This window comes from Penaeus monodon, chromosome 24 (genome assembly GCF_015228065.2).
Source record: "Penaeus monodon isolate SGIC_2016 chromosome 24, NSTDA_Pmon_1, whole genome shotgun sequence".
Taxonomy (NCBI): domain Eukaryota; kingdom Metazoa; phylum Arthropoda; class Malacostraca; order Decapoda; family Penaeidae; genus Penaeus; species Penaeus monodon.
Genome location: NC_051409.1, coordinates 932,210 through 932,715, shown reverse-complemented (window position 1 = coordinate 932,715; position 506 = coordinate 932,210). Strand labels below are relative to the sequence as shown.

The 506-nt window shown below is 41.3% G+C and overlaps 1 pseudogene; it reads left to right on the top strand.

Moving 5' to 3' along the window:
- The window catches only part of LOC119588795, a 95,756-nt pseudogene that overhangs the window by 25,719 nt on the left and 69,531 nt on the right, over positions 1-506 (top strand).

Here is a 506-nt window from a genome sequence, read left to right as displayed (position 1 = left end):
ATTTATTTTAACAAAACAAAGTAAACTTTATATTGCATCTTATCAGTTAAAAAACATCATGTCTACTGATGTAAAATAGTCTATTTAAAAAAGGAAATGTTGAGTAAATACATATATAAGAAAAAAAAGTATCTTGAAGATAAAGGACCTTTATCCTATTTTTCAAGCTTTGTGTATTTCGACCTTAACTTGCAAATAGCTGAATAACCACACGTGAGCAGGCAGAAGTTCTTTACTCCTCAACACAACGGAGCACGACCATGAGACTGTGCGGCTGACTGCTAGGCGGCCACTGCGAGCAGGACCAACTGAACCCCTGGACGGTCCCCATCCCGGGGGACTAGCCCGAACCCTCGCACCTGGAGCCCATTCAGGTGAATTTCGCCGTCTGCGTTCCGAGCATGACCTGATGATACGTTTTTTTTCATTGCACTTTTTGTATCTGTATTTCGCCTTGCATCTCTCTCGCTCACTCCGTCAACTAAAACCTTTTCTAGATAGTTACT